Below are 25,297 nucleotides of genomic sequence, written 5' to 3' on the forward strand. Positions count from 1 at the left end.
TGTTCCTGTGCATTAGCCTATGCCAGGCAAGATGGGCACCTGCTAATGCACGTCTGCGCATGCCATGTCCCTGACAGCGGGGTAGGGGGGAGTCAACAAAATGCCTGGAACTCCGCTTTAACAACCCTGAAGAAGGAGCTTCTATGTCTCTGAAATGCGTAGGGTGGAACTGGATTATGTCACATACGTTTGTAGCCTCTTTGACATTATTTTTGGACATGGTAACATCTTCTAAAAGATGTTTTAATGCTTTTATAATATTGTGATTTATACTATAAAACAAATTGACTATACTGTATGTCTTAACAATTTGTGCCATATAATGGCTTAAAAGTCCCATTTAGGGGATATTTTTTGCTGTGAGTGTGTAATAATTCAGTGTTAATTTTCCCCCTGATTTATTATGTTAGTGGCAGTTCCCAGGTATATTAAAGTGGTTGTAAACCTCAGACATGAAATATAAACAAAGCATATCCCTCTATAGTGTGTACTTGTCTCAATTAAAAACACTAATGCACTGTACACACAATAGGATTTTCCGACAACAAAATCCATGTTTTTTTTTTTTCGGACGGATGTTGGCTCAAACTTGTCTTGCATACACACGGTCACACAAATCTTGTCGGAGATTCCGAGCGCCAAGAACGCGGTGACGTACAACATGTACGATGAGCCAAGAAAAATGAAGTTCAATAGCTCTTTTGCTTGAGCATGCGTGGAACTTTGTGCATCAGAATTGTGTACACATGATCGGAATTTACGAGAACGGATTTTGTTGTCGGAAAATTTGAGATCCAGATCTGAAATTTTGTGTGTCGGAAATTCCGATGGAAAATGTCCGATGGAGCCTACACACGGTCGTAATTTCCAACAACAAGCTCCCATCGAACATTTTCTGTCGGAAAATCCTATCGTGTGTACAGGGCATAAGTGTCATTTCTGTCTGCTGCTTTGTTCCTCTGCTATCACTGAGCTCTTCAGAGTGTAACCTCAGCTCTCTGCCCCCTTTTTTCTGAACTCTCAGACAAGCTCTCAGACAAGCTTATAAACTCAGCACTTTGAACAGATGTAGAAAAGAGAAGACTGCAGATAAACAGATACAACTAGGATACAACTAGGATACAACTAGGAGGATTTGTTTAATATCTGTGTATCACTGGAGGACAGTCCCTTTACTGGGTATATGTAAAGGTTTACGACCACTTTAAGCTGGTGTAGAATTACCAAATTCAGTGGTGCTACTGGCTTTTTCTACATATGAATATTTGTATCTGTAGGCCTTTTATACTTATTGAGTGTTGAACTTGTTAAAAAAGATTTATTAAAAAAGAAGCCAAAACAATAAAGCAGATTTTTTTTTTAATGCTGAACTTCATAAATTGTTACACCAAAAAAGTATAATAATTCATACATTTTTAATAAAATGTATTATATACTCACATAGAGAACTCTGCATTTACACTGTAGATAAGGGCACTTTTTGTTGGTATATCCTTTATAGTATAGTAATTTACAAATCTACTATTATTACATTTGTAATCTTAATTTTACCTTGATTTTAAATATTGATTTTTTTGAGTGTTAAACAGACATTCTTTTTGAAAAATTGCGCATTTTTAGTATATATGTAAATAGTTATCTCAGTGAGCATATTTTAAGCCAAAGAGAACTCATTGGTGTAATTATTTCATTAACCTTTATAAGCACTGTTTTTTTCCCAGTAGAATAACTCTAAAAAAAAATCCCTGTGAAGATAAGATTGTTGCCTTTGTAAAATGGAGGGATGGTGGGAGGATCAGGGTATAGAGCAATAATATACAAGCTCATTGCTTGTTCTAGTATTAGTTGGTTCATTTGGCAGAGTATAGCTCTGTTTATAACCCAATCTAGAGGGGTTTGTGAGTTAATAGTTGATAGTTCCTCATTTTCCTATTCTCAGGGCAACAGCTGGAGACTTGAAGTAAAATCTAATGACAGTTTACGTAATTTTTAAATTCTTGCCCAGCCTAATGTTCTGATTCCTGGAAACATAGCAGTCTCTGCACTCGACCATTAAATATAAAGAAAAGGAAGTTATAATAAACACCTCTTTACAATTTATACAGTATGTAAATATAGCACAGGTGACAAGATGTGCTATGTTTTAACAAGACTGAAAATTAAAAAAAATCAGCTATGGCACCATACTGGATAAGGCGGATGTACTTTGTGTTGCAGCCTTGGGATCCTGCATGGAACAATTTGCATATAATGGGTTTATATACCCTGCAGGTGCTTTGATCTTTTTTTATATTGCTCTACATGATATTTGTTAACTATTAAATTTGATAAATTAAGTCATTGAGATTTTTTATAGATTTTAAAGCCCACCTAATCAGTTTTTTAAAAAGGTAACTCCACTTTCGTGGGGTAAAAAATAGCAAATGAAGAAAAAATAATATAGCGTGTACAATTGCGATACAAGTCATATTGTAATTGAATGTTATTAAAAATGACCTTTCCTTTTCAATCTGCAGCTGCTGTAATTTTCTATAAATGCAATGCAATATGGCTACCCAGAGTTGTTCTGTACACAGAATGTGTACTGACCACTCCCCAGAAACATCATTTCCTGCTTATGTGATTGGCTCACCAATTTTCCTAGAAGTCCGCCTGAGACACAAATCAGATTTCAGCCATCCCCTGCAACAAAAATGTAATTTTTAGTGAGATATTTCCAATAGGAACACGTCTAAAGGGATGCAGGCCCAGCAGCTTTCCTCATTAATGCCCTGGATCAAAATTCCCTGCTGAACCAGCCGAATTTCAATCCATGTATGGGTAGGCTGGTTGTACACAAATCAATCTTTCAAACAACTTGTGCACAACCAGCCTGTTGGGTTTTTCCCCGAACGATCAGTGTCCGCCTGCTACAGCCGGCAACACTGATTATTGTATTGTGATGGATTCGGATTTGGTGGCTCTGAGATCATCCTACCACATGGAAAAGTAAGAGTGAGACATTTTTGTGGGTAGGCAATTGAGTTGGGAATGAGTGACAGTGATTTTCACAGAGAAGAGAGAAGTGCATGGTAACAGATGTGCTCAGAAAGAAATAGTTGGGTACTGAGATTTTGGTTCATAATTAGTAATGGAAGTCATTGAAAGGTTTCCAGGAGGGAGGCTTGATATTTATTTCTGATTTCTGACCAAGTATAGATAGAAAGATTATTAATGAAGGAATATAAGTAATGTATTAGAAAGCCACCAGTTAAATGCTCCAAGGTATTCCATACCAGTTAGGAATAGTGAATTTCATAAAACTGGTAGCAAAGGTAGATTATTGGGGTCTTGATTCTGACAGGAGCCAAGGAAGTGCTTGGACATAAACTGGTGAGCAACAATATGACTGTATTTTTACCCATAAAGTGGCAGCTCCAGATAAGAAGAAGCAGGTTAGTGGCACAATTTGGGCTGTTTTTAAATGTTTTTGTAAGTTAGAGACTCGGAATACTCTTGGGTATTTATGTATATACATTTTGTGTTTAGTGATTTTAGCTTTTTTGTTGGCTCAAACAAATTTTAAGACATGGTTTTGAAGTAAGCTAAGTGCAAAGGATGAGATGGGGACATGAAATGTATGAAAGGCATAGAGAGGTTTTGGAAGTACGCTCACCTTTATGTCATTGATTTTCGACACCTATGAGATATTGGGGGAGATTTACTAAGAGTGGAGCACTCAGAATCTGATGCAGCTGTGCATTGTAGCCAATCAGCTTCGTACTTCAGTTTGTTCAATTAGGCTTTGACAATAAAAACTGGAAGCTGATTGGTGTTTAGGCAGAGCTGCACCAGATTTTGCACCATGCAGTGTTTGTAAATAACCCCCATTGTGTTTTGTCCAAGGATATCTTTGAGGGATCAGAATGTGGGAAGAAAGTATTCCTAGTACAGTGTCTGGCAGGATTGAGTAAGGTGAATGACCAGGTATTCTACGTGGGCTCACACATTCCATTAAAGCCTAGCTTCAGTTTTTGTGCTACTTTAAAAAGTTTGTTTATGCAAAACTGGCCCAAACAAACTATTTCCACTACTAAGTAATATGTTGTCAGCGTTGTATAAACTGTATGTAGCATCAGCTATAAACAGTATATACTGCTGTTTTCTGGCAGCACTCCCTGTCCTGTTCCCAGAACAAAATGCAGTTAGGCTGAGCACTTCTAGGCTATTGTTACAATCAGGGTCAGGCTCAGAGACCAGTAGCTATAGCAGTTGAGAGGTTTCCACCAACCAGCAGGATAAAAACACAAGCAGATCGCCCTGGCAGATGAAGCGGGCTTATCCGAGGTGTGGGGTCTAAGCACCAGCTGGTATTCACCAGAGTTCCTGATAGTAGAGTTGGATTTCGCTGCATGCTATTGCCAGGCCACGGTCCTCAAGATTACCTGACCAAGAGGTGTGCAAGCTGGGGTTTGGTAGCAGATGTAGCAGGTAGAGATCAATCAGAAGTATGTCAGTAACAAGCCAAAGATCTGTAAGAAGTGGTTGCATGTTGGGATCAAGCAGAACCGTAGTCAAGGAACAAGCCAAGGTTGGTAACAAATTATTGCAGGTTGGGATCAAGCAGAAGCTTAGTTGAGGAACAAGCCAAGGTCAATAATGGGTTGTAGTGAAGGTACCGACAGGAGCAGGAGCAAAAGGAGCAAGATAGTGGCTGGTTAGGAGCACAATAATCTGGCAAACAGGAAATGCAAAGGTATGATTTAAATAGGAATTTTGTGGGAGGAGCAAGGAGTTCAAGGTTCACCAGAAACAGGATAGAAAGTACATTTATCCAAGGTTTCAGGCTAGGAGCTGTCCAGCATCTCAGGTGGTCCAGCAAGAAACTTTACTGCAAGATGCTGTAGAGATTGTGGGTTTAGATCTTAGTTCTGACAGCTATTCAGGGAAGCCTTGTATTTTTATAACTGAATACAAAGCTTCATTTTAATTGGCTGAGGTAGCTCACTAACTCAGAGCAACCAATCATATTTGAGTTTACTAAAATTAACGTGCTGAAAAGGAATTCAGATTGATTTGGATGGATTAAAAGAGAAGTTCTGGATTAAAAAAAAACATTTATAATCACCTAGGTGGATGCAGCATCAATATGATGCTGTATCTGTCCCCTGATGGCTCTGCAGTGAGAACTGAGCAATCAAACACCGCTGATTGCTCAGTTCTCCCACTCTGCTCTGAGCAGAGAGCCAGGACTGTCAATCAGCGGCTCTCTGCTCTCCTCTTCAGTTCTGGATCTTTCCTGAGCCTGGACTGGCTAAGCTTTAGCCCGCTGCTGGCTGAAAACAGGTCAGAGGAGTGCAGTACAAACTGCACTCCTGTGATCCATAGGAGAAGTATGGCCAAAAAAACTTTGGCCATACTTCTCCTTTATGGTATTTTTCTGTAAAATAATACTCTGTTGCTTTTTATCCACACTTATTTCCTAGCTGTGCCAGTTCACACTGAATTGATGACTCTTCTTTTAAACTTACTTAATTCAATTAAGATGAGGAATGAAGAAAGGAAATAACAGAAGTAGTTGAGGTAAAATGGATAATCTTAGGCAAGGCACTATAAACAGAGGAAAGAACTCTATTTGCATATCATAATACAAAGGCATGCAAAAACACTGTAGCTTTAAAACAGAATCAGTGAGTAGCGCTAGCACCTGTTACTATCATGAAACCCAGCCAAATGCTGTAGTTCAAATAAGGTCCATGTAAATATGAAGCGGCTGTCCAAAATGAAATACATCTGATTATGTTGAGTTCATTTATCTTTATGTTTGCATGCTATGTGTAATCAATTTTATTTTTTTCTTTATGGTACATGCAATCATTTATTCTGGGTTCCTTTCAAACACTTTATTATTTCAATTCAGGTATTATATTAACAAAATATCTGAAAGTTGAATTCAGAAAGTTTATTCAATATTTATGAGGATTTTCTGCTGACTTTTAGGTTTCACTAGCAGAGCTGCCTTGTTTACAGACCCCCACATGTTGATTTGCCATATACTGACATGAAAATCTTGATTTACTATGATGAATTCATCATTTTAACTCCTTTTGTTATTTTATTTCCTGATAATTTTTTCTATAAATGTTTAACTAACAAAAGTAATAGTTGGTGAATTGTTAATTTGTCACATAAAATGGGCCAATAGTTATTCTGTATTCTCTCATTAATAGTTATGTTATCTCACAAGTAATTATTTTATCACAACCTCGGTTGACTTTTTCTCCTGCACTCCCCAATAGACACTTCAATAAAACTCACAATAATGCCAGCCTGAAGTTAAGGTATTTTAGGCAGCGATAGCTCATGTCATAGTTATTGTGAACTCACTTCTTTCAGCAAAATACATAAAATATTTCCTACAAAATACCTAAAATAGCATACATGTCATAAATGTAACACAAGTGTCATTGATTTATCTGTTTGTGCGGTAATGTGTTTATCCATTGAAACATCTATCTGTTTTTTTACAAAAGAGAACTGTATATATGGATGTTGTAGGGGCAGGGGAAAAAGAAGTCTCTATATATGGATGTTGTGGGGGCAGGGGAAGAAGAAGACTCTATATATGAATGTTGTAGGGGCAGGGGGAGAAGAGGACTCTATATATGGATGGGAAAGGAGAGAATTTTAAATAAGGCTAATGTGGGGCAGGAGGAAAACTGTATATATGGTTTATGTGGGGGAGGAGCTGTATTTGTGGCTACTGTGGTGGCAGGGGAATCAGAAAACCAGACATTTGATTGCTGTGGGTTCAATGATAAAAGTGATCTGTATGTACAGCATGTCTGCTAAGTGGACATGGGGAGAAGAAAACTGTACATATGGCTACTATGTGGGCAGAGGTAAATGAGAAAAGTATATCTGAATGCTGTGGAAGCAGGAAGAGACAAGAACTGTCTGCTGTGGGGCAGGGAGGAGAAGGGGACTGTATACATGTCTTCTGCAGGGTAAAGGGTGAAAATACTGTAACTGTATATATGGATACTGTGGTGGTAGAGTGGAGAAGACAATTATATGTATGACTATTACAGGGTCACATTCTTGGACTTTGGAAAGATTTGTATAGGGAGTAGAACATGGGATGCCTGTATATTTTTTTAATGTCATGATTTAGAAATGAATTAGGACTGGTAGGCTGGATAGTTAAACAAGAAATTTAGAGATTCAAGAATTCTGGTTCTTGGATAGTTTAATGCAGGTAAAATAGTACCCCTCTGAAACGACTTTCTACAACCAGTTCTATAGGCGAGTATAAAAATTAAATGGCAGAAGCCAATATGTGCATGTTTTTGTCAATCAAAAACTCTAATTCAGTGGGGAGCACTACAGGTGCCAGCTTGTCTTGAGGAAAGGCAATACTGAATAGCTAGGAAATAAATTCTGGCTAGCTGATTCTCCCCCCAAAATAGGTCCGGCCTGTAATCATTGGGAAAAATTGGCAGCCATACAAGGGTCACTTGATCCAACCATAAATAGCTGATTGGGTGAACATTCTCTTTATTATTAGATACCCTAAAGAGTCAATGTCCACAGTTTGACAAATTGGTCATCCAAGGTATTTATTGGCAAAAATGCAATCAAAGAGTACAGTGGGTACTAGAAATCCTCTGATGTCTTTTACACAATGATGTTGATAAGTTTATTGGCAGCTTGACTTTATGCTTATCTAATCCTAAAAAAACGAAAGTGTTAGAAAAACAGGCAGATCCCATTAAATCCAGAGAGCATAAGCAATATATGCTGACCGTGTAAAATGTGATTGCACTGTAAGCATTCATGCCTTCAAGCTCTACCTAACCTTATTCTCATCATTGCATTTAAAGTGTTTCTCTCGTCAAAAATATTTTTAGTAGTTTTTTTTTTTAGCTTAGAACCTCTGTCATGTTTTATTGCACTTTATATTTTTGTGTCAATTCCAAAATTTTACTGGTATCACTGGAGCAGGAGGTGAAGAGTAAGCTTCCGATGGGAAAACCTCTTCTGGTAATAACTGTGTAAGAGGAGAATATCCCCCCAAAAACTTGAACCATGTAGGTGGGAGATGCTGGATCTGATAGGGCCATATGATAGCCATATGATAGGGTACAGTGAGTCTTGATAAGTAGTTCTCTAATATGAATAGACCTCTGCGCCACCTTAGGTAACCACTAAAAGGTGTATGAAGAACAAAAGCTCCTATTAAAAGTTTGGGAGTTCAAGAGTAAATATTTTACCATAAAAGTCTAAAGAAAGCTCATACACAACCAACTTCTGAAGCATGCTTTTGGTTTAAAGCAGTTTATTCCAAAACCCTATATTAACATACACATGTCCAACATTTAATTAAAACCAACAGTTTAAGCCATGACAAAGGGGAAAACCTTATAGCCGCTAGAACACACTGGCTTGTTGTCCTTGGACAGACATGATTAAACAAATACTCTTCATATTACTTCCTCTGAACTTAAGACTTTGTTTACCCTTAAAATTAACTCCTAACCCTCCTCTTAACATGTGAACTTAACCCATTACCCAAGCATACAAATTATTTATTAACACTTGACCATAATGACTGAAGAATATTTTTGGAGTTTTCCCTGTACTTCCTGTCCTTTAGGCGCAATATGTTTGAAGAGGAGGTCTCTTCAAAGTTATCACCAGAAAAAGTGTCCCATTAAAAGATTTCTCATCTACTGCTGTTCTGGTAACTCAAAATTTTAGATCTTTGGATCACATTTTCAGTCTTGTGGCAAATGGTCACTAGGAAAAATAAAACAGTGAATCTCATCCAAAGGGACACAGACAGCAAAAAAACTGATAGGGGTTATAACCCCTCACCACTCTATCAACAACAAAAAAATCATTTGGGGCAATAGATACACTTTAATCCTTGAAACTGACCCTTAAGCTAAAAAGCTGACACTTTCTCCTTATTGCTACCATAACCCTAAAAACTTTAGTTTCAGCCCCAAAAGCCTGTACTTCGTAGAAAAAAGGAATTGCCTCACTGTGGCACTAGAAACCCACAGTTCACCAAAAACCAAGGCCACATTTTTTGTTATGTTTCATGCAAGCCCTCGTACTGCTGACATTTATTGTATTGGACTTAGCCAACAGCCACGACATTTTGGAGTCAAGAATGTAACAATAAAACTTGGAGCCCCAAACATAAAAATAGATTAGATCACAGAAACCTTCAAGCCCTTTTACTTAATACACTGTTTTCCTAATCAAAAAGCTTTATTAAACATGTATAGATAAATATTAGTGTGTGTTTGTACAGGTAGCTACACTTATCTATGACATAATTGAGGGATTGACATAATCAAAACATGCCAAACCTTGGCTTGAAATTAATAAAATTTCACAAAGGAATGTAGCATAAGACGACTCATCTATCATTTTTTTTTGTCAGCCTTTATAAATGACTTCCTTTGTAGGATCCAAGACTGTGTGGTTTCACATCAACTCCAGATGGGGAAAATACAGGCATGTATTCTGGAACAGGAAGACCCTTCTTGTGTGATGCATTCCACTGTCACACTTACATTTAATTTTAATTATTGTTTTCCAAATTTTCGCTGTTTTATGCAGCAACTACACAAATGGGCAGTAAAACCTTTTTCAGAACTCACTGGAAAATGTGCCAAAATGTTGATTGAATTTATGAAGATAATCTCTGGAAAAAAATAGAGCTGTCCATAGATCACAGTACAGTACAGTATACTGTATATTTACTTTAACCATGATAGGAAATGGGATAATATTTGTTCTCTGTTTATGAATTAAGAAATAGTTTGTGAAAGAGGTTGTTGTGTTAAACTACACAATTTACATTATGAAGATTTTGTAACTTATCATAACATTTTTTTATAACACAGTTTTTAATATAAAATATATGTACACTATTTTAAACAACATACTACACATTTACCAGATTAAAAAAAAAAAACATGCAACAAAAGTAATTTACTAACTGTTTGAGAAATATACTACACTTGCTAGGAAGAAAACTGATTTGCTGCATATAGAATCACACACACATTTTACACTACAATGGTTTTATAACTTATCATCACATTTTTCTAAAACAAAAAAATATATACAGTATTTAAACCCACATAATAAAAATGTAATGGCTAGGTAACAAAATGAACTAAAGTTATTAACCATTGTAAATCTCTAACACATGCTAGTAAGGGACTGTTTTGCTGCTTATAGAATCAAATATTCATTCCCTATCACAAGACTGCAGTTTTCTTCTACCTGGCTATAAAGTCATTTAATCACTTCTATGAGAGTTCAAAATGCAGGTACCCCTCCCTCCAGGAACTCCCTTCCCCTGGAGTCTCTATCTTCTCCTGAGAGCCTGAGACCACAAAAAATTCCTCACAATGGCAAGTGGTGCTACTGAAGAAAGGATCCAATATCTAACATTTTCCTTTTTGTAGTGTGAACCTGGGAGTGCCCTGCTCTGAGATCTTCAAGGTTCACAGCTCTCAGAGACTCGCTGGCTGTGGCCAGGTAAACAATGAATTTAAATAATGTCTGTACTCAATCTACTAAGGCAGACCGCAGGGGAGACATTAGGGGTACAACAACCCCCTAATATCTCCATTATAGAATGTGTCACCCTGCAGAATGCTATCACATATGGGGGTAAAGACCCCTTGTGATGACAAATGTGGTCACAGCATACACTTTCATTTATCACATCAGCACTGTAATAGTAATAAAAACAGTATTTATTTTTGACAATTCAATGTAAGCTTACTTAAAAAATTACTTTTCACGTTATGGGTGCTGCTTGCCTGTTGGCTATCTCTATCCACAACTGCCTAGATTTTCTGTATAGGTTGCAGCTTTTCCTCTACTGTTTACTTTAAATTTCTAATGACTACATGTCCCATGGTACCTTTCTTCCTGTAAGCTGTGATTCTTGTACTCACTCCACCTCCTAAAACTCCTCATCTCAGCACCTCTATAGTTCAGAATGTATGCTCTGTGAAATGTGTGACACAGCAGTGCCTACTCAGAGGGCATAATGAACATTCGTCACAGAATCCAAGGAGGTAATTGTGTGGGATTCAAGATCATTCAGATTAAAAGAGTAGGCTAGAAATAATTGAAATAGAATGTGGATATATATATATATATATATATATATATATATATATGCACAGTATATCCACTTCACGACCGCTCACTGTATATATACGTCATTTTTTTAAAGATGGATATCTCGGTAACGGCAGCAGCTGCTGCCACAACCGAGATATCCATCTTTACAGCGAGCGGTTCTGTACACGATAATGGTGGTCTCAGCGGCGGGTTCGCCGCCAGATCACCGTTATCGGCGGCGGGAGAGGTGCCACCCCCCCTCCCGCCGCTCTCCCGCACCCTCCGCCGCTTACCGGAGCCGTCGGTAGCGGCGGAGGAGATCGGGACCTGTCACCGCTGAGGTACTGAGACGAGTGAGGCCAAGATGGCCCCCACCCGTCTCTATACCATGTGACGGCCGGAGCGACGTCATTACGACGGCTCCGCCCACTTCTCTTAAAGGCACAATTTTTTTTGTGTCATTTTTTTTAAACGACTTTTTCTTTTTTTTTTTTTTTTTTTTGCATTTTAGTCTAAATATGAGATCTGAGGACTTTTTGACCCCAGATCTCATATTTAACAGGACCTGTCATGCTTTTTTCTATTACAAGGGATGTTTACATTCCTTGTAATAGGAATAAAAGTGATCCAAATTTTTTTTTTTTTAAAACAGTGAAAAAATAAATAAAATAAAGTAAAATAAATAATAATAAAAAAAAAAAAAAATTTAAAGCGCCCTGTCCCGACGAGCTCGCGCACAGAAGCGAACGCATACGTGAGTAGCGCCCGCATATGAAAACGGTGGTCAAACCACACATGTGAGGTATCGCCACGACCGGTATTGCGAGAGCAATAATTCTAGCCCTAGACCTCCTCTGTAACTCCAAACATGCAACCTGTAGAATTTTTTTAAACGTCGCCTATGGAGATTTTTAAGGGTAAAAGTTTGACGCTATTCCATGAGCGGGCACAATTTTGAAGCGTGACATGTTGGGTATCAATTTACTTGGCATAACATTATCTTTCACAATATAAAAAAAAATTGGGCTAACTTTACTGTTGTCTTATTTTTTTATTCAAAAAAGTGATTTTTTTCCAAAAAAAGTGCGCTTATAAGACCGCTGCGCAAATACGGTGCAAAAAAAAGTATTGCAATGACCGCCATTTTATTCTCTAGGGTGTTAGAAAAAAAACAATATATAATGTTTGGGGGTTCTAAGTAATTTTCTAGCAAAAAAAACTGTTTTAAACATGTAAACACCTAAAATCCAAAACGAGGCTGGTCTTTAAGTGGTTAGATACAGTATCTCACAAAAGTGAGTACACTCCTCACATTTTTGGAAATATTTTATTATATCTTTTCATGTGACAACACTGAAGAAATGTCACTTGTCACTTTGCTACAATGTCAAGTAGTGAGTGTACAGCTTGTATAACATTGTAAATTTGTAAATACTCACTTTTGCTGCCAGCGGTTTAGACATTAATGGCTGTGTGTTGAGTTATTTTGAGGGGACAGCAAATTTACACTGTTATACAAGATGTACACTCACTACTTTACATTGTAGCAAAGTGTCATTTCTTCAGCGTTGTCACATGAAAAGATATAATAATATTTACAAAAACGTGAGGGGTGTACCCACTTTTGTGAGATACTGTGTATATATATATATATATATATATATATATATATATATATATATATAAATATTATTTGTTTACCCAGTGACAATAGTCAACAGGAGAAATAGGGAGTGAATCTCTCCATGGGGGGGCATAAATGGAAATAAAAACTTGACATGGGTTCAAACCTTTCCCTACTTTATAAAAAAAAAGGTTTGCATATACTTTAAGTCTGGTTTTAAGTCTGGTTTTAAAAATATCTATTCAAGTATGCATTCTTAACTCAAAAAGTACCTTCTATTGTTCTCAGCCTCCTCCAAATCTCCAAATGCCATTTCTTACTGCTATTAAAAGGTGGCTACTTTTGCTTTTCATCGACCCATTGTAGGCAGAAACATAGCCACCCTCTCTTGCTCACTACCAAGATCGACTATGGATTATGTGTAAGTGAGAAGGGGAAAAGAGAGGAACTCATGGAGGGAATTACAGGAGGCAAAAAACAGTAATAAATTATTTCACTAATAATAGATTACAGATTATTCATTAAGTAGTGTATGTGTATGAATTCATTTTGAAGGCTAGGGATATTTTTTAGTATCCCTTTTATGGACTTTTCTCTATTCTAAACATGTTCCCAGTTTTTAGATTTAATGCATAAGTTGTGATTGAAGTGAAAAAAGATGAAAATTAGACAATCTATAGAAAAGGGTAAACATTTATATACGTTGCTAGAATCTTTTTACAAACTGACTTTGCAGTTGTAATTATAGAAGAGAGGATCATTTGCCCAATCTAGAATTTGCATTGATAGCCTGGACAAACCAATCCCTTATTTTGTGAACTGCTATAGTGTCCCTTTGAATCTCTTGCCAGTTCATCTGCTGTAATTTTACAGGAAGTCTAGGCTCCTGTTCAAGCTCTCCACCCCTTACTGGTCCTTACCCTCCTTAGGGATCACTGTGATATATGCCCTAAGCATGTCCTTGGGTAATGACTGGTCTGCCAGAATGGAATTAAATGCTTACATGAATCTTGGTGCAAAGATTAAGGCGAATGCTGCCGTAGCCGTCTGGGCCAGGAGCCTTTGGGGTTTAAGTAACTTGATAGCCACCAGGTACTTCTCGGTTGAGATGGGAGCATTCATTGATTTGTGCGCCTCCTCGGATATCAATGGAAGACCCGAAGAGGATAAATATTCCCGAATCAACTGTTGCTTTTCCACACACTGATCAGTAGATAAAGGGACCGATAAGTTATAAAAAGAAGAGTGATATTCTCGGAAGACTTCAGCTATCTCATGGGACATATTACAGTGTTTCCCTTTACTGGTGTCAATATGTGGGATGTAACTTCTACGAGAGGTTTCCCTGAGCGAGTGGGCCAGCAGTTTACCTGATTTATTTTCATGTTCATAATACCCGTTTCTGACCCTGCACAACTGTGTCTTAGTGTCATGCATGATCAAAGAGGCCAGTTTTTCTCGCTGAACCCTAAGATCTGCTGCTACAGTGTGAGAGAGAGATTTTGTTATGCATAGATTCTAAGTTTGATACCAGATTAAACTGATTTTGAATTACCTATTTTTCCACAGTTCTGTCACCTTTTAAATCAGCAGACCTTGAATCACACATTTATGAGTTTCCCATAGTGTCAACGGGGAAATATCCTCCAGATCGTTTTCAGAGAAAGCTCTGGCCAGAGCCAGGGAAAGTTCATTTCGCAGTGGGCAATCCTGAATCAATGATTCATTGAATTTCCACACCCAGGGTCTAAGTTCTGGGGGTATCTAAACGTAGATCTATTACGGTCGGAGCAAGGTCAGACAAAGTCTCTATGCCAATTGATGAGCTTACTACATCTGGTAAAAGAGACTGGGAGACCATTACGTAGTCAGTTCGAGAGTAGCTGTCATGTGGGAATGAAAAAAAAGTATAGTCGCGGTCAATAGGATGATGGACCCGCTAGATGTCTACCAAACATACAGATTGAAGAGTGTTTTTCACTCATCTAAAATAAGAATATGACAATTGAGTGGATGACCAGGAGGTGTCTAACAGTGGGTCAAGGGATATGTTAAGATCTCCTCCTATAATCAATCCCCCTTCCATAAAGTCCTGTAAGACATTGAGAGTTTCATCTTGACAGCTCAACTGTGCTTGATTAGGTAAGTAGATAGAGGCTAACGTGACTCTCCTTCCTGATCGCTCTTCTGATCAACAGGAGACCATGCCACCGACCCCGAAAACAGGATAGTCCCCCCCCCTTGTCTTAGAGACAGGGGATGTACTATTGAATACCTGTGGGTATCGCTGGTTGTAAAGTTTAGGTATCTTCCCAAATTGAAAATGAGTTTCTACTATAAATGCAACCTGTTCCCTCCTACCCCAGAGTTCATGCAGGACTGTTGTTCATTTCTTGGGAATATTCAACCCATTGACGTTGAAGGATACACATCTTACATTAGTCATAGGGAGTCCCTGAGATTACATCCAATGCGCCAGCTGAGAGGGGATAGAGGAGAGAACAGGGAAAAAACCCACCTATGCTAAAGTGGTTCTATATAGAGCCTACCCACCCCTGCAGTACCCTCCCAAACAAAAAAAAATAACAAAAATGTCCTAGAAGGGAGAGCACAGGGGGCACAAACCTATGTGGGGAAAGTGGAACATGACCACAGAGGTGGAGATGCTCAGACCATACTTCTAGTCTACAGCCTATATCTCCTGCCCTAGCACCTGAGAAAAAAAAAGAGGAAGAAAAAAGAGAGAGAGACTTATCCCTTAGGGAGCTATTAAAACGGAAAACTGAGGGCCTACCACGCACTATGGCATGGACATATTCCCTAAGGGTACCCTGCTGTTGGCCACGAGGCAGTACTCCGGATACCCTGGTGTGACTCATGTTTCACTAAGCCAACAACAAAACAAAAATAAGAAAAAAGAAAAAGAAAAATAGATTGAACAATAAAAAATAATTTATCCTCTATCTCTTTCCCTTGGAAGGAAGAAAAGGAAGAACTGGAAAAAAAACAACACACACACTACATCCCTCCCGGTTCAGATGGCCATTTAGACCTGCATAATGGCTTCTAGTAGCTTCTATTATATCTATATGTGACCTGATAGCCAATCTTGTGTGGCAGTATATGACAGAATGAAAGATTGATACCATTTGATACTGCCTGTGCTGTCATTGCACACAGGGAACTGTGTGTTGGTTCTGCTTTGTGGCTGATGTCCTCCTAAAAGCCTGAAGCATAGAGTTTACAAAATATACTGGGTATTACCTTCAGCGAAACTAAAGGACACTAAAGAGGAAACCCTGTATGTAAACCTAAGGAAGCATGTAAATACAAGCATAAAGCCTATAGTATATAGACACACCCATATCCTGTACATCTGACAGACATACATACATACATCCATACATACACATATACATACATAAACATACCCTCAGTCCTAACATCCATACATGCAAACATAAGCGCAAACATAAACGCATATCCACATGCCTACGTACATATTGCCCACATACACTACTTAGTGGAAACCTGTGCTGGTCCTGCCCGGCACCCGGCCAACCACAGCTATTCCTCAGCACAGCCTGTAGTGGGCAAAAAGGGGGCAGAAAGGGGGCTGATGTGTTGCACGGGCAGGAAGACGCAGGCACCTTTCAGGACATCAATAATCATTAATCATCTTATTCATGTGGTATAGTATAAACCCATTATCATCTTGTGCAATAGTATAAACCCGTTTTAAGACAGTGATCATGTTTAAACACCTTCCAGCCAAGAAATCCAAAAAGAAAGAAAAGAAGAGAAAGAGAGTGACATGGAGTGATGAAAGGGAATGGGGATGAGAGAACTTCAAAAAGTTAATCAAAAAAAAAAAATAGTTTGTGTGTTTTATGTGTGAGTCCCTTAGCAAAGCATACATTTAGTTCACTCTACATAGTACTTCATATTGCTTGGCTTCTGCAAAAGAGGGGGAAAAAAAGAAAAAAAGGAAAATGAAAAAGTTCTACTAAGTAGGTGGTAGAAAAACCGTTCAATCTGAGACCGGGATAGCAGAGATGCCAAGCCTGGAGAACATCTCTGGCAGTTGGGCTGGCATGCGCAGCACAAATGATTGCTGCCCTTTCTGTATGGATAAGTGGAATGGATAGCCCCAGTGGTATGCGGCACCTTCTTCTTGTAGCTTTTCTAGCAAGGGTTTAATGATGTGGCGCATCTGCAAGATACATCTTGAAAGATCAGGAAGAATTATTATAGATACTCCATTTAAATCAATCGGGCCCATAGGCCATGCCTTGCGAAGAATCACCTTTTTAATATTGTAAAAATGTACCCTGCATAGGGTATCTCTAGGTCTACCATCTTGCAGAGGAGTTGACCCCAGCTCTATGTCCGCCATAGGGTCTCTGCCCAAGACTTTGTTTTTTACAGTTTAAAGGGGGGCAGATTACACAGCACAAGCACTGTGCTGTGTAATCTGCTTTAAGGGACCAGAATCTGCATATTTTTTTGGGGGGGTTTACAAACACTTTAACAAAGAAAACACACAAATTGTCCAGAGCAAAAAAACATTGCTCTGATGGTATCTAACAATGATGAGAAGCAAAAGTGGAATTAAAAATTGATAAAAAATAGTAAAAAATTGTAAAATAAAATTGTTGTTGGGCAGACCTGGATGTGGTCCATACACTGTGCAATGAAATCGGTCCGTCAATGATGTAACTGAGGTAAAGCTTGTATACAATTGAGAAACCATCAGTTAAACAGAACTCAGTCCCAACTTTTTGAGGAATATGAAGCCTTTGAGACCTTCTAGTCTGTAGACAGCCAAAAAACAAGTAACTGCTAAAAACATTATGTCTTAAACACCACCAATAAGGTGATGTGTGCAGCCAGCTGGAAGGTGGAGGAAACACAGACATGGATGGGTCAATTCTTGGAGCACCACTTGGCCAGAGAGATGGATGGGATGTGGGGCCGTCCGGTGGGTGGAAACACAGACACCTCGGAAAGCCGACCTCAAGGAGGGATATGCCCAGACCGCTCGGGGGATGCAAATGCCTAGGCACAATGTCTCACAGGCAGATGTCAACACTGGCGGCTGTCCGCTGACAGGCACTGGAACCAGGAATGAGCAGGTCCAGCAGTGACCGTGCTGAGGGGATTCTCAATTGTATAAAAGGTTTACATCATTTATCATATTGATGGACCGATTGCATTGCACCGTGTATGGACCACATCCAGGGCTGTCCAACAACAATTTTTCTTTTACAATTTAAACATTTTTTTATCAATTTTTAGTTACACTTATGGTTCTCATCATTGTTAGATAGCATCAGGGGGATGGTTTTTGCACTGGGCAATTTTTGTGTTTTCTATGTTATATACAGTCTTGTCTCCTAAGATTTGTTCAGCTGCAGACTAATTGTCTTGGTCATGTGCTACATCTGAATCTAGAGCTCTGGTCCTTTTCTCATTAGCTCCCTAGTCTTTTGGTGTTGAGTCCTTTAACAAATGATCTGTGTGTATGCTCTGTAACACAGTATAATGACAACAGTTTTATGGGAAACTATGGACAGAATTTCTGATTTATTATAAGTTTTAGTACTCACTTTCAAGTGCAGTATACAAGACGTCAGTCTCTCTCTCTCTCTTTGTCTCTCTCTCTCTGTCCCTTAAACCTGCTTCACACTGCAGCAATAGACCTCTACAGCAGTGATCTATTGCTTGCTCGGGACAGCAATATTTCATCATTAAAGTTGATGTGTTGCTAAGGAGGTGCACAGAGTGGCTGGTTCTGGGCCTCCATGATCTGATTTAGCCTCCACACGAAGAATAAAAGTATTTACAAAAAAAAAAAATAAACTAGATAAAAATCACCCAAATTAAACACCAGGCACTTTGGATGACATTTGAGTATATTGTTTGCATATCATAAATCCTCAAAAATTTACAAAATGACAGCCTCAAAAGTAAAAAAAGAATTGCTATTAAATTGGTAAAAAAATAGTTTCAAGTTAGTAATGGAAATGTTTCCAAATTTTACATAGATCACAGGTAACCTCAGGCATGCAGGGGTTATTGGTCTGGTAGTTGAAAAAGAAAGGTGTATTCCTGTCTTTGCTGATGGCACAAAATGACATAGATTTCTTAAAACTTAGCAGGATACTGATATATTACAGAACAATCTCTGCAAAATTGCAGCTCGGACAGTTAAACGGAAAATGAAATTTAATACTGATGTGTATGAGGTTATCCACCTAGACCATGGTAAAATGATTGCCCTCTGTGCATTAAACGCAATACAGTTGGGACAATCAGAGCTGGGGAACAACTTTAAAAGATGAACAAATTTCTTAAAATAGCCCAATCTGCCCACTTTAGGGCTTCTTCATGGTAGATGCATTGACATAAACTTTGTAGCATTTTCCAGTGAGAGCATGTTTTCAATAGAGTCTGTTTTCACCAAGGCTTTTAAAGCTGTATTTCTTCATAGACCATACAGATTGTGTTCTAGAATGACAGAGTTGCCAGGGGTGTCAGTAAAACATCATGCTGAGTTTTCAGTGCATTTTTTTAAATCTTGCAAGCAGCAATCTACAATATATGTCAACATGTATCAATGCAAGGGGAGTTAGTGACATAATAGCATAATATTTGGGGTAAGTGGAGTAATTTTGACAAAACTGGTTTGCTGAGAATTTATTGATTTCACCAACAATTACATTCTGCAAAACCGAAAAATCTGAATTGTGCTCATTATGCTGCTTAGGTGAAATTTATATATAAAAATGCAGCACTCCTACATATTAGAAAAACACAAAACTTTAACTCATCTGAAATTAATAAATATCATAAACATAATTACATCAATAATAAATAAATATTTGATGAATATAAAAAATGGCAAATCACTAATATTGTCCTCTTCCTGTTTTAATATGTGTTTTGGAAAGAGTACTGTATCAAAATTCTATACACCACCAAAAAATACCTGTTGAACTACAACAGACTGAATTAAATGCTCCTTAAAGCAAATATATGGAATACAAATAAATGCCTGAAAATGCATAAAAAAACTTTTTCCCCTTAAAGATCATTTATGGTACAAAATAATGATAGTACAATCTAGACTCACAGACCACCTCAAGTCCAAAGTCTGAAAGCTACTGTATGTATTTAGCTACCACTTATTGAGAATATCACATATTGTATTACAAAGGACTTTAAAACACACAACCGCCACTTCATGAGGTAACTCCCTCAGTACTAGAGATGGGCCAAACACCCCCTGTTTGGCTAGTGCCAGAACTCTTTAACATCGCAAAAGTTTGGGCCCAAACGACGAACCCTATTGAAGTCTATTGGACCCCAACTTGAAAAATCAAAAGTCCCCATTTTGAAGTCTTATATGCAAGTTATTGGCTGTAAAAATGGTATGGGGGCCTGGCTACTGCCCTGGGGTACATGTACTAATGCATCAAAAACTTTAAAAAAAGATTGTTTTGAAAGGAGCAGTGATTTTAATGATGCTTAAAGTGAAACAATAAAAATGAAAAATTCCTTTAAATATAGTGCCTGGGGGGTCCCCTCAGTCTACCTATAAAGTAGCACATCTGTACTATGTATAGAACCTGCTACAGCAAAACTGACATTTATAAAGAAAACAATATTGACATTTAAATTGATTTTCCCTGCAAGCTTTCTTTCTTTGGACAAGTTGGAAATTAGACACTGGGCATGTGGGTGGCAGGGAGTGTCATTTTTTTTCCAATGCAGCAGCTGGGGCAGAGAATTTTGCCTGCTATACTCTATAGCTGGTGGTGTGCCGCTGGCAGATGTGTTGCAAGGACCTGTGGCACCATTTGCTATACCATCATCCCTGTCAGTGGAGGCTACTGAGAGGTCATAAGAAATAGCGGAGGTAGACATGAAAGGGGAGGAGTGAGGAGGAGAAGAATTGTGTCCTTTGTGTGTGGCTTTCGGGTGCTCTTGCCAATGGGCCGAGTGGTGGGAGGTTAAATGCCTTGTCAAGCATGTGGTAAACAAATGGCTGGTGTTTTTGCCACGCTTGATCTGCTTGTGGCATAGATTGCAAATTGCAACAGTGCAATTGGCTGCACATGGCTAAAAAGCCCACACAGCTGAGCTGTGGGAAGTGGTCTTGGAGATAACAGCTCCACAATCTGATGTAATAGGATGGCTACTTTCTACTGTTCCATGATGGCTGCCTCTGGAGGACATCCTGCTTTGTTGGGGGTGTTTCTCCCCTCACTTTCCTCCTCTGCTCTATCTGTCACCCAAGTTGCGTCAGTGACCTCATCATCATCACCATCCCCTCCATCCTCATCACCACTGGAGCCAATTTGACTATATGCTGCAGCTGGGGGGAACATGAATGCCAATTTGTTGTTTATCAGTGTTTTCCCCTCATTGTAGACTCATGTTACTCCCTTCCTCTACCTCAGAACCAACATCAGAATCAAATAATATCTGTGCATCCTCAAGAGGCGGCTGAGCTGTGTTTAAATAATTCAGCTGACTCCTTCATGCATGATGCTGGGGCTATAGTGGGAGAATCTGTGAACAAGGAGGCAAAATAATCTGCTCTGGCAGCTTTGGTTGACTGTGCACTAGTGTCAGCTTGGGTCATAGAGGGTGAGGACAATGAGTATCATTTAATAAGCCAGTCCACCACCTCCTCTGCATGCTGTGGCTGGATAGCATGGGCAAGATCACCAAACAGAGACAAATGTTCTTTTTCATGAGGATGGACCACGTCCCCCCTTGCCTGTAGACATAGACGCTGCTGACCCCCTCATAATGACACTTCTGCCTCTTCTTGTTGGCCTCCCAGAAATCATGGGGGGGGGGGGCGAGAGGGGCTTATTGCCCAGATTTAATAGAAACTAGGAAATGTGTGATTGGATGTACTGGAATGAAAAGTGGAGTTTGATGTGCTATAAATGGAGGACTAACGCTGACAGTAATGTAAAAACTATAAAAAAAGGGGGAACACCAGCGTCACAGTCAGAAAAAAAAGGGGGCAGGCAGGGGACAAGAAAAAAATACAAAAGAACAAAAAAAAGCGGGAACCAAAAAAAAGAAAAAAGGTATACAGCACTAAATGTTATGTAAAGCTGTGTTAAACACTGCGCTGCACTAACACACTACACTGACACACTATACTCACACACTATACTAACTCTACACCAACACTCTAGACTCAGAGTCAAATGTTATGTAAAGCTGTGTTAAACACTGCACTACACTAACACAACACACTGACACTACACTGACACACTATACTCACACACTATACTAACACTACTCTAACACTCTACACTCACAGAGCCACAATAACTGAACACTCGCTAGTAGCAAACTGAGCTCTGCTCTATCTATCTCCACTCCAACACAATGCAAAAGCTTCCTATAGGAAGTTACTTTTTATAGTGTGGGGTAGGACTATGAACACTGAGCCGTGATTGGAGAAAGTCATCAGCACTTTGTCCAATCAGGGCTCTGACAGTGCTCTGGTGCCCTAATTGGCGAATCCTTGCACCTGACCAGCGGTTAATTAGAGCCCTAGAATGCACTGTGAAGCATGTAGTGCATTGTGGGGCGCTCGGCGAGTGACCCGCAAATTCAGGTGTTTGCCAAAAGGGCGATGTTGAGCCAAACTTTTGCTCGGCTTGAACCATTCAAACAACACTACTCAGCACATTCCCAGCTTTGAATGTGACCAAGAGGAGATTTACATTTATTACATTTATATAAGATACTGGGGTATATTGGAGAGCTAGAAGCACCCCACTGCAAATATATTATTGAAGTGCATATAATACCCAAATATTGGTCATGTACATGCACTTTACAGGTATCAATAATACTGAAAGTGCATAAATGTTCTTGAGGAAGTGGAAGGTCTAAAATGATATCTGAAATTTATAACTCCTAAAATGGTAAGTGTCTTCAAACAAAAGCAATCACTTCAATTCCTGGTTGAAACAAAAGAGAACTTGCAACACCAACATAGTATATAATCATAAAGGCCTTAAATACAGAAGATATCAGTGTAGTTTTCATTGAAAGCACATACAGTATATGCTGAGTTGAATCATCAGCCAAATATACTGTTAAAACTTTATCCTTCCCACAAGATAATGTATACATTCTAAGGGGGGCATTTTCTAAAACCGGAGCACTCAGAATCTTGTGCAATTGTGCATGGCAGCCAACGAGCTTCTAACTTCAGCTTGTTCAATTAAGCTTTGACAATAGAACCTGGAAGCTGATTGGTTTCTATGTAGAGCTGCACCAGATTTTGCATGCTCCAGTTTTTGTAAATCTCTCCCTAAAAGTCATTAATGGTAATAAACAGCAAGAGCAATGTCCTTCAAAAAAGCATAATAGAATATATTTGCTTCTCCTTGGTTGACAACTTTATATGCATCTACAGTGAGTGTAGCAGTCAAAGCGCTCATCCATAAATCAATATTGAGCCTGCTATCAACATAATGCGGGAAAATCCACATGGTGTTGCCAGATATACCACTTCACTTTTTCGTATGCATCCACACTCTGTAAACAAGCACTGTCAGTGACAGATATCTTCAAATTATTGAGATGTGAAATGAAGAAAAAAGAAACCTTCTAACATCCTTTCCATGTGATGTAAGAGGAGTACACAGAGCACAGAGGAAGAGGCTATAGCCCTCATAACGTAGCACTTGTATCTGCTGAGGATTGGTGTCAAAGTCCTCACATTGTATTTCTATGATCCCGCCCTGTGCTGTTGGCACTACAGTGAGTTCTAAGCCTGCGACTATGTGTCATTTGTAAGTATATCTTATTTATCTTGATATTAACAAATGGTGCTTTCAGCCCACGTTCATATTGTGCTGGTTTGGCATGCGTTTTAACATGGCACCATCCAAATCGGTGCGACGCTGACTTTGGGGCGCTGCACCGATTCCCAAAAAAAGGTCCTGTACTACTTTTGGTGACTTCGGGGGCAATTTGAATAAACATCTGTGCATGAACCCGCACAGATGTCTGTCAAATCGCCCCCGAAGTCGGACTGCATTGCCGGTTTGAAATCGGGCGAGTTCAGCTGATCTTACACGATTCCTAACCCACATCAGTGTGAACCTAGGCAAAAGAAAAGTATGGAAATATTTTTTTTTCTTTCATCATACTTACCTAGGTGGATGCGGCATTGGTCCAATGCTGCATCTTTCCCCTTCTGGCTCTGAGACTGAGAACCGAGCGATCAAACACTGCCCATCGCTCGGTTCTCAGCGCTCTGTGAGCAGAGAGATGGTGACTGTCAGTCACTGGCTCTCTGCTCTGCCCCTCCCATGCTAAATGGAGTGCTGGTCTGTGAAGGAGGTAGGAGCTGGGGCAGGGACGGGAGCTTTGGCTGTACTTCTCCTTTAAGGTAATGCACAAGGCTGGTGTGCTCTTTTTGTTGTCTCTTTTATAGACTCAGTGGTGTAAAATATATTCAAACCTTCAGTTAGGATAGTAAATAATAGTATAAAAGTACTTTCTTCTTTTTACTGCTGGTTTGAAAGTGTGTATTGAATTATATTTGAATTTTTATAAAAAATGCAAAACTGGATGCTTTTTTTAACAATTAATGGTAGCCACCATCACAATTACTAAACAATTCTTACTCCTACTTTGGTTACTGATTAAATCTGCAGGTATGGAGGAACCTTTGGCCTTTCCCCCTACTTAACATGCTTCCATGGAATCAAAGTGGATTTAACAATACAAAGAAGATGAGGAAAAGATCAGAAGGTTACTAAGAAGCTAGTTTTTCTTTTCAGGGTCATGGTCAGTAATAAAGAAACACCAGTTCACCTACTCTCACACCACGCATCACTATGCCAATCTTTCATTATTCTGGAAATAAGTGTATTATATAGATTTTAAAAGAATGTAGGGCTACAAATGAGTTCCACGCTGATGTCCACTATTCTTTAGACAGTGCCTATTACAACTATAATTATATTAAAATATATTTATCTTTGCTAAAGTTCTTCTGTAAGTAGAGAATTAACAATTTAATCATTAGAATATGGCAATATTAACCTATAGTATGTATGAAATTAAGTCTAAAGAATACGTTTAGCTGATAAATTAACCTTATATGAAATAATATGTTTGTTATGTTTTCTATTTCTAAATAAACTCCTTCTACACTGTGTTGTCTGCTATACACATTTTCTTGCACAATGTATCCAATACCTGCATTTTTCTTCATCTCTGGGTGATTGTGTGTTTATTGTCTCTGCTCTCATCATTACACCACACACGACAGGTTATGGGATGTCTGTGAAATGATATTAATACAACTCGATCCAAGATATAGTTTCTGTACTGATGATACAGTAATAGGGGCTAGGTACAAAGAGGTTCACAGTTCCAGACTTCCAGTGGTGGAGGAAATCTAGCAGAGGTGAGTGAGCATTAAATGTAGAAAAAAAATCCCATGGCCAGATGATCACATACAATGCTACAGATATC

The 25,297-nt window shown here is 38.8% G+C and overlaps 1 long non-coding RNA gene across 1 annotated transcript in view; it reads left to right on the top strand.

The window, feature by feature from the left end:
* LOC141141435 (uncharacterized) overlaps window positions 1–24,850 on the top strand; it is a 76,638-nt gene extending 51,788 nt beyond the window's left edge. Inside the window, exon 4 of the long non-coding RNA XR_012244076.1 lies at window positions 24,472–24,850. This is a non-coding gene — a long non-coding RNA (uncharacterized lncRNA). The remainder of the gene's footprint in view (window positions 1–24,471) is intronic.
* The last annotated feature ends 447 nt before the right edge of the window (window positions 24,851–25,297 follow it).

The sequence above is a fragment of the Aquarana catesbeiana genome, linkage group LG04, assembly GCF_042186555.1.
Source record: "Aquarana catesbeiana isolate 2022-GZ linkage group LG04, ASM4218655v1, whole genome shotgun sequence".
Lineage (NCBI taxonomy): Eukaryota > Metazoa > Chordata > Amphibia > Anura > Ranidae > Aquarana > Aquarana catesbeiana.